At 33.4% G+C, this 17,197-nt stretch overlaps 8 non-coding genes across 8 annotated transcripts; all 8 read right to left on the bottom strand.

The window, feature by feature from the left end:
* Window positions 1–1,149: 1,149 nt before the first annotated feature.
* TRNAV-AAC lies at window positions 1,150–1,223 on the bottom strand. The gene has a single exon. It is a non-coding gene; the product is annotated as a tRNA-Val (tRNA).
* Window positions 1,224–2,240: 1,017 nt separating this feature from the next.
* TRNAV-AAC lies at window positions 2,241–2,314 on the bottom strand. Its single transcript has one exon. It is a non-coding gene; the product is annotated as a tRNA-Val (tRNA).
* Window positions 2,315–3,559: 1,245 nt separating this feature from the next.
* On the bottom strand, window positions 3,560–3,633 carry TRNAV-AAC. Its single transcript has one exon. It is a non-coding gene; the product is annotated as a tRNA-Val (tRNA).
* A 1,020-nt stretch (window positions 3,634–4,653) lies between these two features.
* On the bottom strand, window positions 4,654–4,727 carry TRNAV-AAC. Its single transcript has one exon. It is a non-coding gene; the product is annotated as a tRNA-Val (tRNA).
* A 1,072-nt stretch (window positions 4,728–5,799) lies between these two features.
* TRNAV-AAC lies at window positions 5,800–5,873 on the bottom strand. The gene has a single exon. It is a non-coding gene; the product is annotated as a tRNA-Val (tRNA).
* A 1,750-nt stretch (window positions 5,874–7,623) lies between these two features.
* TRNAV-AAC lies at window positions 7,624–7,697 on the bottom strand. The gene has a single exon. It is a non-coding gene; the product is annotated as a tRNA-Val (tRNA).
* Window positions 7,698–12,620: 4,923 nt separating this feature from the next.
* On the bottom strand, window positions 12,621–12,694 carry TRNAV-AAC. The gene has a single exon. It is a non-coding gene; the product is annotated as a tRNA-Val (tRNA).
* Window positions 12,695–13,446: 752 nt separating this feature from the next.
* TRNAV-UAC lies at window positions 13,447–13,520 on the bottom strand. The gene has a single exon. It is a non-coding gene; the product is annotated as a tRNA-Val (tRNA).
* Window positions 13,521–17,197: the final 3,677 nt, after the last annotated feature.

Raw genomic sequence — 17,197 nt, 5'->3', positions numbered from 1 at the left:
TGTTTTTTGGGCATTAACTAATTATTTGTACAATGATCCAGATCGTATGGAGGTCAGAGTAATGCATTACTAGATAAGATGTAAACTGTAATCAACAGTATTAGAGAAATCAGTTCATTGCTTTTCGTAAGTTTAATTTATACTTTATATCTGCAACTCCTATATTCAAAATGGCTCTAAAATGGATCAGTCCTAAACCATCCTATATCACTTTTAGCATGTGAGAATGGGGGATATATGGTTAAGAAAAGACAGATAAAAATAAAAATCGATTCAGCCAGTTGAACAGTACAAGATTCAGAAACAAAAAAAATATTGAGTGATACAAAATTTTCAAGCTATCTGATTAGACGAATCTATATTTAAAACAAATTTTTTGGTGAAGTAATTTTAATAACTACACAGGAAAACTTATTTAGCATTTAGCGTCATACATATTTGAATAATTAGTATTAAAATATTAAAAATATATAAATTACATTTCAAAAAATATATATATATATATATATATATATATAAATTAATTGCATCAATTATTTTAAATAAATTTTTTTTATAAACCCGTAANCGTCATACATATTTGAATAATTAATATTAAAATATTAAAAATATATAAATTAATTGCATCAATTATTTTAAATAAATTTTTTTTATAAACCCGTAAATAAAGTAGCACAAGGAAAATCAAATCCCAAATTGAGGCACAAAAACCTTGTTACGTAATCGATGGACTCGGTTATATTTATTGTAAACTGAGAACCAAAATGTGAGTTATGCAATAGTCAATGAACATTTTTTTTAGAGTTAATCAAAGCTATGTTCCTCTGACTATAGCGATTTTTTAACAATTAGATGGGAACAGGAGGAAGAAGAAACTCAGAATATGAAAAGATAGTTTTAGCCCTTTCTTTGATGACCAAATAACAACAAACATTGGCGAACAAAGAGGAGGAAGAATCCTAGCTGGTGAAAGTACGGTTTTATCCTTACGTTAAACTTGATATAACAACCAAACTTTGGAAATATTTTGATTGATCAGAATTGACATTTCTACCATTGGAGATTAAATTATTTCTCGTTTGGAAATGGCTTAGCCAAGACTCGAACCGAAGCCCTTTTTAATATAAAAAAAAACAACTCGTTTTGTATTGGCTTCGCCCGGACTTGAACCGGAGACCTTCAGTGTGTTAGACTGACATGATAACCAACTACACCACGAAACCATCTGCGTTATTTGGGCATTAACTAATTATTTGTACAAAGATCCAGATCGTATGGTGGTGAGAGTAATGCATTACTAGATAAGATGTAAACTGTAATGAACAGTATTAGAGAAATTAGTTCATTGATTTTCGTATGTTTAATTTATACTTTATATCTGCAACTCCTATATTCAAAATGGCTCTAAAATGGATCAGTCCTAAACCATCCTATATCACTTTTAGCATGTGAGAATGGGGGATATATGGTTAATAAAATGCAGATAAAAATAAAATTCGATTCAGCCAGTTGAACAGTACAAGATTCAGAATCATAAAAAATACTGAGTGATACAAATTTTTCAAGCTATCTGATTAGAGGAATCTATATTTAAAACAAATTTTTTGGTGAAGTAATTTTCATAACTACACAGGAAAACTTATTTAGCATTTAGCGTCATACATATTTGAATAATTAATATTTAAATATTAAAATTATATAAATTAATTGAATCAATTATTTTAAATAAATTTTTTTTATCAACCCGTAAATAAAGTAGCACAAGTAAAATCAAATCCCAAATTGAGGCACAAAAACCTTGATACATAATCGATGGACTCGGTTAGATTTATTGTTAACTGATAATAACTAAAATGTGAGTTATGCAATAGTCAATGAACACTTTTTTTTAGAGTTAATCAATGCTATGTTCCTCTGACTATAGTGATTTTTTAAATGTTTGATGGGAACAGGAGGAAGAAGAAACTCAGAATATGAAAAGATAATTTTAGCCCTTTCTTTGATGACCAAATAACAACAAACATTGGCGAACGAAGAGGACGAAGAATCCTAGCTGATGAAAGTACGGTTTTACACCTTACGTTAAACTTGAAATAACAACCAAACATTGGAATTATTTTGATTGATCAGAATTGACATTTCTACCATTGGAGATTAAATTATTTCTCGTTTGGAAATGGCTTAGCCCGGACTCGAACCGGAGCCCTTTTTAATATAAAAAAAAACTACTCGTTTTGTAATGACTTCGCCCAGACTTGAACCGGAAACCTTCAGTGTGTTAGAATGATGTGATAACCAACTACACCACGAAACCATCTGTGCTTTTTGGGCTGATAACCAACTACACCACGAAACCATCTGTGCTTTTTGGGCATTAACTAATTATTTGTACAATGATATCTGTGCTTTTTGGGCATTAACTAATTATTTGTACAATGATCCAGATCGTATGGAGGTCAGAGTAATGCATTACTAGATAAGATGTAAACTGTAATCAACAGTCTTAGAGAAATTAGTTCATTGTTTTTCGTAAGTTTAATTTATACTTTATATCTGCAACTCCTATATTCAAAATGGCTCTAAAATGGATCAATCCTAGATCATCCTATATCACTTTTAGCATGTGAGAATGGAGGATATATGGTTAAGAAAAGGCAAATAAAAATAAAAATCGATTCAGCCAGTTGAACAGTACAAGATTCAAAAACAGAAAAAATATTTAGAGATACAAAATTTTCAAGCTATCTGATTAGACGAATCTATATTTAAAACATATTTTTTGGTGAAGTAATTTTAATAACTACACAGGAAAACTTATTTAGCATTTAGCGTCATACATATTTGAATAATTAATATTAAAATATTAAAAATATATAAATTACAATTCAAAAAAAAAAAAATATATATATATATATATATATATATATGTATATATATATAAATTAATTGCATCAATTATTTTAAATAAATTATATATATATAAATTAATTGCATCAATTATTTTAAATAAATTTTTTTTATATAAATTAATTGCATCAATTATTTTAAATAAATTTTTTTTATAAACCCGTAAATAAAGTAGCACAAGGAAAATCAAATCTCAAATTGAGGCACAGAAACCTTGTTACATAATCGATGGACTCGGTTAGATTTATTGTTAACTGAGAACGAAAATGTGAGTTATGAAATAGTCAATGAACATTTTTTTTTAGAGTTAATCAAAGCTATGTTCCTCTGACTATAATGATTTTTTCACAATTAGATGGGAACAGGAGGAAGAAGAAACTCAGAATATGAAAAGATAGTTTTAGCCCTTTCTTTGATGACCAAATAACAATAAACATTGGCGAACGAAGAGGACGAAGAATCCTAGCTGATGAAAGTACGGTTTTACACCTTACGTTAAACTTGAAATAACAACCAAACATTGGAATTATTTTGATTGATCAGAATTGCATTTCTACCATTGGAGATTAAATTATTTCTCGTTTGGAAATGGCTTAGCCCGGACTCGAACCGGAGCCCTTTTTAATATAAAAAAAAACTACTCGTTTTGTAATGGCTTCGCCCGGACTTGAACCGGAGACCTTCAGTGTGTTAGACTAACGTGATAACCAACTACACCACGAAACCATCTGTGTTTTTTGGGCATTAACTAATTATTTGTACAATGATCCAGATCGTATGGAGGTCAGAGTAATGCATTACTAGATAAGATGTAAACTGTAATGACCAGTATTAGAGAAATCAGTTCATTTCTTTTCGTAAGTTTAATTTATACTTTATATCTGCAACTCCTATATTCAAAATGGCTCTAAAATGGATCAGTCCTAAACCATCCTATATCACTTTTAGCATGTGAGAATGGGGGATATATGGTTAAGAAAAGGCAGATAAAAATAAAAATCGATTCAGCCAGTTGAACAGTACAAGATTCAAAAACAGAAAAAATATTGAGTGATACAAATTTTTCAAGCTATCTGATTAGACGAATCTATATTTGAAACAAATTTTTTGGTGAAGTAATTTTCATAACTACACAGGAAAACTTATTTAGCATTTAGCGTCATACATATTTGAATAATTAATATTAAAATATTAAATATATATAAATTAATTGCATCAATTATTTTAAATAAATTTTTTTTATAAACCCGTAAATAAAGTAGCACAAGGAAAATCAAATCTCAAATTGAGGCACAAAAACCTTGTTACATAATCGATGGACTCGGTTAGATTTATTGATAACTGATAATAACCAAAATGTGAGTTATGCAATAGTCAATGAACACTTTTTTTTAGAGTTAATCAAAGCTATGTTCCTCTGACTATAGTGATTTTTTAACAATTAGATGGGAACGGGAGGAAGAAGAAACTCAGAATATGAAAAGATAGTTTTAGCCCTTTCTTTGATGACCAAATAACAACAAACATTGGCGAACAAAGAGGAGGAAGAATCCTAGCTGGTGAAAGTACGGTTTTACCCTTACGTTAAACTTGATATAACAACCAAACTTTGGAAATATTTTGATTGATCAGAATTGACATTTCTACCATTGGAGATTAAATTATTTCTCTTTTGGAAATGGCTTAGCCAAGACTCGAACCGAAGCCCTTTTTAATATAAAAAAAAAAAAACTACTCGTTTTGTATTGGCTTTGCCCGAACTTGAACCGGAGACCTTCAGTGTGTTAGACTGACATGATAACCAACTAGACCACGAAACCATCTGCGTGATTTGGGCATTAACTAATTATTTGTACAATGATCCAGATCGTATGGTGGTCAGAGTAATGCATTACTAGATAAGATGTAAACTGTAATCAACCGTATTAGAGAAATTAGTTCATTGATTTTCGTAGGTTTGATTTATACTTTATATCTGCAACTCCTATATTCAAAATGGCTCTAAAATGGATCAGTCCTAAACCATCCTATATCACTTTTAGCATGTGAGAATGGGGGATATATGGTTAAGAAAAAGGCAGATAAAAATAAAAATCGATTCAGCCAGTTGAACAGTACAAGATTCAAAAACAGAAAAAATATTTAGAAATACAAAATTTTCAAGCTATCTGATTAGACGAATTTATATTTAAAACATATTTTTTGGTGAAGTAATTTTAATAACTACATAGGAAAACTTATTTAGCATTTAGTGTCATACATATTTGAATAATTAATATTAAAATATTAAAAATATATAAATTACAATTCAAAAAAAAAAAAAATATATATATATATATATATATATATATAAATTAATTGCATCAATTATTTTAAATAAATTTTTTTTATAAACCCGTAAATAAAGTAGCACAAGGAAAATCAAATCCCAAATTGAGGCACAAAAACCTTGTTACATAATCGATGGACTCGGTTAGATTTATTGTTAACTGATAATAACCAAAATGTGAGTTATGCAATAGTCAATGAACACTTTTTTTTAGAGTTAATCAAAGCTATGTTCCTCTGACTATAGTGATTTTTTAAATATTAGATGGGAACAGGAGGAAGAAGAAACTCAGAATATGAAAAGATAGTTTTAGCCCTTTCTTTGATGACCAAATAACAACAAACATTGGCGAACGAAGAGGACGAAGAATCCTAGTTGATGAAAGTACGGTTTTACACCTTACGTTAAACTTGAAATAACAACCAAACATTGGAATTATTTTGATTGATCAGAATTGACATTTCTACCATTGGAGATTAAATTATTTCTCGTTTGGAAATGGCTTAGCCCGGAATCGAACCGAAGCCCTTTTTAATATAAAAAAAAAACTACTCGTTTTTTAATGGCTTCGCCCAGACTTGAACCGGAAACCTTCAGTGTGTTAGAATGATGTGATAACCAACTACACCACGAAACCATCTGTGTTTTTTGGGCATTAACTAATTATTTGTACAATGATCCAGATCGTATGGAGGTCAGAGTAATGCGTTACTAGATAAGATGTAAACTGTAATGACTAGTATTAGAGAAATCAGTTCATTGCTTTTCGTAAGTTTAATTTATACTTTATATCTGGAATTCCTATATTCAAAATGGCTCTAAAATGGATCAATCCTAGACCATCCTATATCACTTTTAGCATATGAGAATGGGGGATATATGGTTAAGAAATGGCAGATAAAAATAAAATTCGATTCAGCCAGTTGAACAGTACAAGATTCAAAAATAGAAAAAATATTGAGTGATACAAATTTTTCAAGCTATCTAATTAGACGAATCTATATTTAAAACAAATTTTTTGGTGGAGTAATTTTAATAACTACACAGGAAAACTTATTTAGCATTTAGCGTCATACATATTTGAATAATTAATATTAAAATTTTAAAAATATATAAATGTAACACCCCGGACCTACCTTCCCGTACATCCGAGGCATTACCGCCACACCTAGAGAGAGAGTTCTATCATTCCGCGATAAACCTCACTCTAGGTGCACAGGCTAAAGGAACTATTCTCATCACAATAATCACTCAACAGGTACTTAACACTTTCATACATAGCAACTGGTGAAGCTTCATTAAGCAAAGTATATAATGTTGCAAAAATACATACATAAGATTGACCCACGGGCCAAAATACCAACAAGGTTCCACCCAGACGCAACTGGTCATACCTAGCCATCACCGAGGCTACAAAAAAAAATATATGTACACCAAAAAATTTCCCAAAGACTCCCAAAGATCCAACGTCTAGTCAAGCCTGCGGTACACGGGGCCAGTGAACTCTCCCCAGACCAGGTGCCACTCGCCCTCATACCAGGTAATATGGTCCAAAAACCGAGAAGTGGTTATGACCATCGACCACTCCTCCCAAACATCCCGAGGGCTAGGCTCCCAAGGGTAGGGGTAGTGCACAATGAACTCCAGGGGATCGCTACCATCTAACGGCTCTATGGGGTAAAAGCCGTAAGCAGCCTGGACCTCGTCCATAACCGGGCAAGAGACAAAAGGAGCCGACGGAGCCATAGGAGTATCTGGGTTGGTGGGAGCCTAGGGAGCATAACCAGGTGCGTATGGGTCTTCTCCCTCCATCATCTGTATGTAATCATCATAATCCATGTCCTGACACACATACTCCGGTGAACTTTCGGAGTTCACCGGNTTATAAACCCGTAAATAAAGTAGCACAAGGAAAATCAAATCTCAAATTGAGGCACAGAAACCTTGTTACATAATCGATGGACTCGGTTAGATTTATTGTTAACTGATAATAACCAAAATGTGAGTTATGCAATAGTCAATGAACACTTTTTTTTAGAGTTAATCAAAGCTATGTTCCTCTGACTATAGTGATTTTTTAAATATTAGATGGGAACAGGAGGAAGAAGAAACTCAGAATATGAAAAGATAGTTTTAGCCCTTTCTTTGATGACCAAATAACAACAAACATTGGCGAACGAAGAGGACGAAGAATCCTAGTTGATGAAAGTACGGTTTTACACCTTACGTTAAACTTGAAATAACAACCAAACATTGGAATTATTTTGATTGATCAGAATTGACATTTCTACCATTGGAGATTAAATTATTTCTCGTTTGGAAATGGCTTAGCCCGGAATCGAACCGAAGCCCTTTTTAATATAAAAAAAAAACTACTCGTTTTTTAATGGCTTCGCCCAGACTTGAACCGGAAACCTTCAGTGTGTTAGAATGATGTGATAACCAACTACACCACGAAACCATCTGTGTTTTTTGGGCATTAACTAATTATTTGTACAATGATCCAGATCGTATGGAGGTCAGAGTAATGCGTTACTAGATAAGATGTAAACTGTAATGACTAGTATTAGAGAAATCAGTTCATTGCTTTTCGTAAGTTTAATTTATACTTTATATCTGGAATTCCTATATTCAAAATGGCTCTAAAATGGATCAATCCTAGACCATCCTATATCACTTTTAGCATATGAGAATGGGGGATATATGGTTAAGAAATGGCAGATAAAAATAAAATTCGATTCAGCCAGTTGAACAGTACAAGATTCAAAAATAGAAAAAATATTGAGTGATACAAATTTTTCAAGCTATCTAATTAGACGAATCTATATTTAAAACAAATTTTTTGGTGGAGTAATTTTAATAACTACACAGGAAAACTTATTTAGCATTTAGCGTCATACATATTTGAATAATTAATATTAAAATTTTAAAAATATATAAATGTAACACCCCGGACCTACCTTCCCGTACATCCGAGGCATTACCGCCACACCTAGAGAGAGAGTTCTATCATTCCGCGATAAACCTCACTCTAGGTGCACAGGCTAAAGGAACTATTCTCATCACAATAATCACTCAACAGGTACTTAACACTTTCATACATAGCAACTGGTGAAGCTTCATTAAGCAAAGTATATAATGTTGCAAAAATACATACATAAGATTGACCCACGGGCCAAAATACCAACAAGGTTCCACCCAGACGCAACTGGTCATACCTAGCCATCACCGAGGCTACAAAAAAAAATATATGTACACCAAAAAATTTCCCAAAGACTCCCAAAGATCCAACGTCTAGTCAAGCCTGCGGTACACGGGGCCAGTGAACTCTCCCCAGACCAGGTGCCACTCGCCCTCATACCAGGTAATATGGTCCAAAAACCGAGAAGTGGTTATGACCATCGACCACTCCTCCCAAACATCCCGAGGGCTAGGCTCCCAAGGGTAGGGGTAGTGCACAATGAACTCCAGGGGATCGCTACCATCTAACGGCTCTATGGGGTAAAAGCCGTAAGCAGCCTGGACCTCGTCCATAACCGGGCAAGAGACAAAAGGAGCCGACGGAGCCATAGGAGTATCTGGGTTGGTGGGAGCCTAGGGAGCATAACCAGGTGCGTATGGGTCTTCTCCCTCCATCATCTGTATGTAATCATCATAATCCATGTCCTGACACACATACTCCGGTGAACTTTCGGAGTTCACCGGGCTGCAAGAACTGACACTAGACGACATCTGATAAGAATACAGTGAAGTGTAGTTAGCACAACGGCTAAGTAAGGATATCCATGGGTTATTCAAACTAAATAAAGGTTTTGCAAAAATTGTTACATAGAAACCCTATACCTTACTCATCTGCAAGATTCTACCTGCACAGTTATAAATAGCAACTTGTATACATTATGAGCACAATTCAATAATGTCTCATGACATTTTCCCTCTTGACCAGGTCATTTGATATTCATTTACATACTCAACAATTCATTGCTAAACAATTAAGCATACTAGTAAGTAGTATAAAACGTAATTCACATATCTTGCCTGTGATCACTTTAGTAGAAACCTTTCCCTCATAATGAGATGCTCATCACTTTTCACTTCTCAAAGAGAGAGATCACCCACAACTTTTGGGTACTTAAAACTTGTTACATCTCTCTTTCCTGTAGCTACGGCGTAACTACATTCACATTTCAAAATTCCACTTAGTCCTAGATAGAAAGTGTGAGGCCTTTGGAGTCTTTCTCCACTTTTGACCACTTGGATCGTTGAACTCGGGTTCAGTGGTCATCGCCCGGTCTAATACTGATCCCCTGGACTTATAGGAGCGTTGGAATGATTCCTAGCTAGCCTCACTAGGTCCATAAGAATGACACCTACCCGAACATAGAGTGACTATACTTAAGTGTGCACACCCCCGTAGGAGTACCTTTTCCTTCCGGGTGATATAGTACTCGGCGAATAGACTTCGCCCACAGTATGATTGATCATACACATAATTACCATGCGGAATAGGCACTTTAAGCTCATCTTTATTCCGTGGTTAACAAGATCCTTCACCACTTTTACTAGAACTAAGGTTTGAAAACATTTTTCTACTCTTTCTCTTTTCTTGCATTGAAAATATTTTGGACATAATTGGGTCAATCCCAATACTCGGAAATTAATTCTCCTTTTAACCCAATTCAAAAATTATCCTTTTCTTTCTCAAGACACTTGGATGATCCACTAACATCCTTTCACAAAAAGTAATTCAAGTGTAACTACTCTACACTTTCAACTCCACATTTATCACATAAGTCTCAATGCTTATAACATATACATTTCCCAATTTCAACATATGCATAACACATAACATATATTTATTCTTTACAAACACATACTACCACTTCCTCATACTATTTATAAGTTCACCCATGTGTAACACAATCTTCATAGCACATATACCTAACTACATAGTATTACTCTTCTTACTAACAACATATATAATTATGGTTTATACATACCATATACTATACCCAAAAGGTGACATTTTATTAATACATACATACCCATATAGGTACATATATATTCAATTTTCATGTACATATACATAATACACCTATATAAATTATACATATATATATACTATACTACACGTATATAATACATATATATATATATGCCTAATTCAAGTACACGCCTAATTCACATATAATATGTATATATTTATATATACTATACCACACGTACATACACATAATAGGTACATATTACATAATAGTATCTATATATATACTATACTACATTTACCCATAAATGTGTACATAATATTTATAATTATATATATACTTTGCACTACACGTACTTACATACTACATGTATTTACATAATACTTATAATTATATATATATACTACACGTATGTACATATTATATAAATCTAGGTACATAATAGTTATAATATATATATATACATCACACGTACATGCATTATATATATATATATGAACACAATGCATATTAATATGTATATATATCTTGTACCATACGTACATATACTCAAATGTGTACACAATTTATATATATATACATTCATCATGTACCCAAAAATTCCACCTAGAGCCCATTATATTTCAACCAACTATCAATTATCTAGTTTCAAACAACCTCAACCAATTAAAGGGATTCCTTACCTCAACCGGGTTTCAACTTTGTAGGAGATCTTTGTGGATGATTTTCCCCCAATTCACCTTAAAACCCTAGAATTCCATCAACCACATAACACATGATTTTAAGAAATCTTAACTTAGATTCATGTTCTAGGATGAAAAATAAAGCTATCTACCGAATAAAATTGGAGTTTTACCGAATAACTTGAGAGTTGTGAAGAAGTTGCTAGCTATGGAGTCTTGAAGCTTGATGAAGATGATGAAGATCCCACTCTCTCTCCCTCTCTTTTTTTTTCGGCCAACACAAGCAAAATGGGAAAAAATTGGCTTAAATATCTACCCACTTGGTTGACTAGTCCACTCTTGGGGATAAGATCCAAATAAAATGGAATAAAATAATCTAAAATATCTTAGCTTAGACTGATTGGGATTAAATCAGATAAATTCTTGGTAGAAACTAATTCAATTCAAATAATTCTCGAACCCAAAAATTTATTCTAGTCTAGAACTCAAAATTGGGCTAAGTTCGGTACACCGCGAAATTTCGCGATGTACGATCACAAATAAATTTTGGCTGCTATGGGCTAATCTAATTAAATAGGAAATTCAAGAATAATAGTATGATGCCTAAAAATCCATTTCCTAGGACAAACGGGTCCGAATACTAGTTCCTAAAATTTTTACGGTTCGTGACCGGGACGTACGATCGCAGCTTATTACTAACTGTCCTTACTTATAATAATTCTTTTGAGGCATCGGGAGATGATCTCATGAATGTTATAGCCTAAAGAAATGTTTTTGGGCATTAACTAATTATTTGTACAATGATCCAGATCGTATGGAGGTCAGAGTAATGCATTACTAGATAAGATGTAAACTGTAATGAACAGTATTAGAGAAATTAGTTCATTGCTTTTCGTAAGTTTAATTTATACTTTATATCTGCAACTCCTATATCCAAAATGGCTCTAAAATGTATCAGTCCTAAACCATCCTATTTCTCTTTTAGCATGTGAGTGTGGGGATATATCGTTAAGAAAAGGCAGATAAAAATAAAAATCGATTCAGCTAGTTGACCAGTACAAGATTCAAAAACAGAAAAAATATTGAGTGATACAAATTTTTCAAGCTATCTGATTAGACGAATATATATTTAAAACAAATTTTTTGGTGATGTAATTTTAATAACTACACAGGAAAACTTATTTAGCATTTAGCGTCATACATATTTGAATAATTAATATTAAAATATTAAAAATATATAAATTAATTGCATCAATTATTTTAAATAAATTTTTTTTATCAGCGCGTAAAAAAAGTAGCACAAGTAAAATCAAATCCCAAATTGAGGCACAAAAACCTTGTTACATAATCGATGGACTCGGTTTGATTTATTGTTAACTGATAACCAAAATGTGAGTTATGCAATAGTCAATGAACACTTTTTTTTGGAGTTAATCAAAGCTATGTTCCTCTGACTATAGTGATTTTTTAACAATTAGATGGGAACAGGAGGAAGAAGAAACTCAATATGAAAAGATAGTTTTAGCCCTTCCTTTGATGACCAAATAACAACAAACATTTGCGAAAGAAGAGGACGAAGAAACCTAGCTGATGAAAGTACGATTTTACCCCGACATTTCTACCATTGGAGATTAAATTATTTCTCCTTTAGAAATGGCTTAGCCCGGACTCGAATCGGAGCCCTTTTCAATATAAAAAAAATTACTCATTTTGTAATGGCTTCGCCCGGACTTGAACCGGAGACCTTCAGTGTGTTAGACTGACGTGATAACCAACTACACCACGAAACCATCTGTGTTTTTTGGGCATTAACTAATTATTCTTACAATGATCTAGATCGTATGGAGGTCAGAGTAATGCATTACTAGATAAGATGAAAACTGTAATGAACAGTATTAGAGAAATTAGTTCATTGCTTTTCGTAAGTTTAATTTAATTTATACTTTATATCTGCAACTCCTATATTCAAAATGTTTAATTTATACTTTATATCTGCAACTCCTATATTCAAAATGGCTCATTTATACTTTATATCTGCAACTCCTATATTCAAAATGGCTCTAAAATGGATCAGTCCTAAACCATCCTATATCACTTTTAGCATGTGAGAATGGGGATATATGGTTAGGAAAAGGCAGATAAAAATAAAAATCGATTCAGCCAATTGAACAGTACAAGATTCAAAAACAGAAAAAATATTGAGTGATAAAAATTTTTCAAGCTATCTGATTAGACGAATCTATATTTAAAAAAAAAATTTTGTGAAGTAATTTTAATAACTACACAGCAAAACTTATTTAGCATTTAGCGTCATACATATTTGAACAATAAATATTAAAATATTAAAAATATATAAATTAATTGCATCAATTATTTTAAATAAATGTTTATTTACCAACCCGTAAATAAAGTAGCACAAGGAAAATCAAATCCGAAATTGAGGCACAAAAACCGTGTTACATAATCGATGGACTCGGTTAGATTTATTGTTAATGGAGAACCGGAGCCCTTTTTAATATAAAAAAAATTACTCGTTTTGTAATGGCTTCGCCCGGACTTGAACCGGAGACCTTCAGTGTGTAAAACTAACGTGATAACCAACTACACCACGAAACCATCTGTGTTTTTTGGGCATTAACTAATTATTTGTACAATGATCCAGATCGTATGGAGGTCAGAGTAATGCATTACTATATAAGATGTAAACTGTAATGAACAGTATTAGAGAAATTAGTTCATTGCTTTTCGTAAGTTTAATTTATACTTTATATCTGCAACTCCTATTGTTGGTCCCGATAGGGTAGGGAAAAGTCTAGAGGGGGGGGGGTGAATAAACTTTTCTAACTTTTCAAAAAATTATTATAACACTTCAACAGAAAGAATCCAAGTGAATAAATTCAACTTGAATTGCGCAGCGGATAAATAAACGGTAAAGTGCTATAATCAAAGTTACGCAAAAATGAAGAACTTCACAACATGCAACACGTTAGAAACGTCGGATATAACTCAAATAATGAGTATATAATGTTTGGCTCGCATGCGGACGTGGGAACTATCAAACCCAGATCAAACAGTATATGCAATGAATAGTTGGGTTCGTAGCATAACAACAAATATAACTTTCACAGGATGAGGTTGAGTATGCAAATATGTCTTGCATGCAAAAATGATGTCACGTATATCAATAAAGTTCAAGAGTAATAAATGTGACAAAATATTCAATGCATGTGATGCTCAGATAGATAAATTTGCAAGCAGATATATGAGCAGATAAAGTAAATGACGCAGGGATTTATAGTGGTTCGGAGGTGATGTAATCCTCCTAATCCACTTTCTCCTTCCTCCAGGAGAGATTCCACTATTTTCAATCACCCAGATACAATAGTGAATTTGTGCTCTTCTAGCACTTCTCTACTCCGAATGCACTTTCGCTACAACAACACTCAAACCCGAACGTCTTGCACCCAGCTACGTTCACGAGCCTCTCGCACCCAGCTACGCCCTTCAACCAAGTGTTTTGCACCCAACTACACTTAGTCTCCACGAGTGTTCTGCACAAAGCTGCACTCCTCTGAGTAATTCGCACAAAGCAATCAACCAAGCTGCACTCCTCTGAGTATTTTTATTCTCTTTTTCATTGCGTCATTCACCATTCTTTTTATCAAGTCTTCTTGGGTTTATATAGCTAAATTAGCTATTTGCCCGTTGTAATTCTTCAGAGTATTAAATGCTTTCAGATGGTCTTTGTCAACTTTGATGGCTCCGTCAGATGAATTTGAATTTTTGCTTCTGATAATCCTCCAACGTTCTTCTGCAATCACTGATATGATTTTTCTTGTAACTTGTAGCCATCCATCTTTGACTTTGGTAGTGTGAACACTTGACTTTGTTCATAATCCATAAGTCATGCTGCTCTGAAAATATATCCGTTCGGTGACTCTTGCTTGAGCATAATTGATGCCTCTGAAAAGTATACTGACTTTTCTCATGATGATCTTCAACTCCTTGTAGCAAATTTGAATTCACCTTTCTTGAATAAAAAATAGACCATCCTATTTTCCTCCTTGGTTATGCCATACTCATCCTCAAAAATGATTTTTGTTCTTCCCCCTATTGATTTGGGTTTCACGTAAATCATGCATGGCATACTAGGTTGACCATTAAGTGTAGGTCATCCTCATCCTCCTTTCAAGAATATACATAGTTAGCCTCATCTCCAAAATGACTTGTAGCTAAGTCATCCTCATCCTCCTTGAATTAATTCCAATAGGCTAAGTCATCCTCATCCTCATTCTTGAACTTAAATTCGGTCAAGTCATCCTCTTCTCCCTTTAATTTAATTCAAGTCATCCTCATCTCCAATCTTGAATTGATTTTCGGCCAAGTCATCTTCTCTTTGAATTTGTTGAGCTAGTCATCCTCATCTCCATAGAATAAAGAGGGAAGGTCATCCTCATCACCAAAAATATTTTCCTTGCATGAGTTAGCCTCTAAAATATTTTGTGAGAGAACCCATTCGAGATTGACTTCAATTTTGACTTTTAATTGCAACATCTTCATCACGAATTAATTAATTCTTCTAAAGAATTCATTCTTGCAATTTGAACCGTTGACTTGCTCCGGGATGTCTTCGAGTCTTGATCAATCTTCCAAATTCTCCTCAATTTGTAAAGTGGAAGCGAATGACTTACAAGTATAAATTAAAAATTTATACTATTGTAATTTTCGCTTAACCGATTCGACTCGTACTTGACGTAATCCTATACTAGACTCAAAACAAAATTGGGGATCTAATATTACATTTTTGGTTCATCAAAACAATTACAATATATTCCTAACAATTTCCCCCTTTTTGATGATACCAAAACCTATACCCGAACATTTTGGCTATAGTCCAATCAAAAATTGATTTTTCATTTTTCTAATTTTATTTTGACTAGCCAATTGACGAGTTTACAATTTGACTGACCTACTTGCTTTATAATTTAGACACGTACGAAAATTGCAAGTTTGAGGTTTCAATTTCAATTTTAACTTTTGTCAATAATTTCCTTTGCCCTCAATTTTGCATGTTACAAAATTAAAACTTGTGTCCAAAAATTAATAAAGTAATAAAACAACTATAAAACACTATAAACATAAGAAATTCGTACCATATCATTCAATATCAAAATAAGCTTCATAGTGTTATAATGGTGCGTACATAACATAATAGAACTAGAACTCAATAAAGACCAAGCATATCATTTATCCTAGCTCTAAGCTTCTTGAAGTTACCTTTGCAGTCATCATGTAGAAATTTTTCTTTGACTCTTCCTTCCAAGTAATGCTTGATGACTTCCTTTGGATCACTAGTGAGAAACACTCCTCTAGTGTACCATTGAGCACACTCCTTTATAGTTCTTCCTTCGGTGAGTCTTGTTTCCTTGGGTAGGTGAAGCTTGAACATTTTGATCACCCTATCTTCGTCAACGCACACAGGTGTACTTGAAAAATCAATAAATAAATCGAAATGTCGGTGGTACCCATTCTTCTTCCCTTTGTGCTTCCCCCTGCGAAGATGATCCACCAAAATGAGAGGGTAACCTTTCTTCCCCCTTTTTGGTAGCATCCAAAACTTTCCTGAATATCACCGTGTCACCTTTTTGCTGTGCTCTCATTTCTTTGATCAGGATTGAGTCATCTTTGTGCCTTGCGTCCATTTCCTCCAATTTCTTCTCCAATCCTTGGACGGTGTTGACTAGCGTGTGTAGGCACTCTTGTACACATCAATACTTGCTTCATGTGACAAGTTGCTCCTTAATGTCACATTTTTCAACTCTTCCACTTGGGCCATAACATGCCTCAACTTGCCGTTCACTACACGGTCATTCTTCTCAATTATTTCCTTCTAAGATGTCACAACCTCATTGACTGCTTTCCTTTCTTTCTCCAGCATTAACATCATCTTGGCAATGAAACCATTTAATTCCTCCTTGATTACTGGATTTAATCTGTTCATGCCTCGTTCCATGCCTGCAATCTGCTCAAATAATTTCAAGAAATTCGTGTACAAAGTATTGTTAGAATTGCTTACTGCTTCCTTGAATTCCTTGAGAGCGGCTATGATCATTTCATTCGAATTATCCTTTGATAAATTCGAAATCACCCTGGCTTGCTGCATTCGGTCTTCAATATTTATTGGCACAGGTCTAGGTGTAGGAGTACTAGCCTGTCCAACATCAACAGCATCATCATCATCACTATGGCTTGGATTAATTTCTACTCCTTCTTCTTGATCTTGTTCGGCCTCA

Source organism: Ipomoea triloba, chromosome 2, assembly GCF_003576645.1.
Source record: "Ipomoea triloba cultivar NCNSP0323 chromosome 2, ASM357664v1".
Classification (NCBI taxonomy): Eukaryota; Viridiplantae; Streptophyta; class Magnoliopsida; order Solanales; family Convolvulaceae; genus Ipomoea; species Ipomoea triloba.
The sequence above is the reverse complement of the archived record's forward strand: the minus strand, read 5'-3'. Positions and strand labels throughout refer to the sequence as shown.